General features: G+C 46.9%; 1 non-coding gene across 1 annotated transcript; it reads right to left on the reverse strand.

The window, feature by feature from the left end:
• Positions 1-1153: 1153 nt before the first annotated feature.
• Trnar-acg (transfer RNA arginine (anticodon ACG)) lies at positions 1154-1226 on the reverse strand. Its single transcript has one exon. It is a non-coding gene; the product is annotated as a tRNA-Arg (tRNA).
• Between the last annotated feature and the right edge of the window lie 432 nt (positions 1227-1658).

The following is a 1658-nucleotide window of genomic DNA, read 5'->3' on the forward strand; positions in this document are numbered from 1 at the left end:
GCCCAACGCGACCCGACACACCCTGAAATCCCCGAATTTTGGGTGGAGTTGGAAATGACCCCACTTATGGGCTCACCGCACCTCAGTAAGTGGGTGAGGACAAGAATTGGTCGCATCAGGGAATATCCGTTCTTGGATCGAACCTCTTGCTCCACCCCCCTCCCCACAGAGAACGTAATGCTACATGTACATGTAGTACATACTTGCTACTAGTGTGGGTGGCCAAATCAGAGTGGTTTCTCTCCGCTATGCTCCACTACCATTTTCGGCATGTAGGTAAATACTAGTCTGGTTACGAGGAAAGGATAATAATGACTGTATCGGGACCCATAGATCATGCATGCATGGGCCTCTTGAAATGATGCAACTGAAATACTTCGTAGGTGCAGTGGAACATGAGGACAAATTTTTCCTTGCATACTAATCCCTTACATTTCCCTTCGCATTAGCCTGAGCCTGAGGAGCTAGTTTTTAGTCCCTTTGCTGTGTGCGTTACGCAGAGTTCACTGACTTGTGAGTTTGAGAATTCTGGCGACGGACGTTCGGCGGCTTGGTTTAGATCAGTGGTTCTGGAAGAAATCTTTTCATAGCCGTATCAGATTCGGCCTCATTCTCTCTGTGCCCAGCGGCGCCGATGAATCCACAAAGAACGAAGCAGTTCCGTCCGCAGATTGAGCCTCTGCATTAGATACAACTAACAAGGACGGTATCGCTATCTGGACCTGCATGTCCTTCTCTCCAGAGTAGAATCTATTCCCGAAGTCCTGCAGTGGGATCGGAATACTACCGGCACATGGAGTCTCTTCGAATTCGAAGCGGTGCCTCATATTATGGTTTCGCTGCCGCAACTGAATGGAACGTGGTACCCAATGCCTAACCCAAACCACGCCACGCCACATACTCTTGACCACTAGGATTCATTTGATTTCCCTCGAAACATGCGCACTCTACGGCGCTGTAGCTCTTTTTCTATCCTTTCTTATCTCTCTCTGTTATTCGCATTCCTGTAATTGGGCATAGTTGCCCGTTTGAATTTCTAAATAAAATAAACACAACGACAACAACATATCAGTCATAATAACAAACCAACCTACTTCTGAATGAACATGTATGATGAACGCAGCATGAGAAAAAGAAAAATGAAGAAAAAAAGCGACCACGCCAGGATTCGAACCTGGAATCTCCTGATTCGTAGTCAGGCGCCTTATCCGTTGGGCCACGCGGCCAGTCACACTATGACGAAAATTATCTGCAATCCTTGTATTTGCAGTAGGTGACCTGTGGGATCGTAGATGTACAGCGGTACCGGACATGTCCATGCGAATCTACGCATACATGATTGTAATACAATCATGTAAAGATGGAGTGTCCGGGTACCACGTGATCTACTCCCTCCCTAAAGTTAGTAACTTGAACTCATGAAGTGAAGCCTACACGTACATGACCCAAGCAGTGCCGTCTGCCCTGAATTTTCCAGCAACACGACAATTTTTTTATTTTTTTATTTTTTACCAAGTACACAACCTACTCGTCAGAAGGGGAGAAGACAACAGAGTATACAATAACAAAACAGCAGGGAGAGTAGGGGCTGCAAAGCAAGCGTGTGCTGGCGAGGCAAGCCCACAACACCGACCTATGGTCTCGGCGTTAACGTGAGC

This window comes from Sycon ciliatum, chromosome 7 (assembly GCF_964019385.1).
Source record: "Sycon ciliatum chromosome 7, ocSycCili1.1, whole genome shotgun sequence".
In the NCBI taxonomy this organism is placed as follows: domain Eukaryota; kingdom Metazoa; phylum Porifera; class Calcarea; order Leucosolenida; family Sycettidae; genus Sycon; species Sycon ciliatum.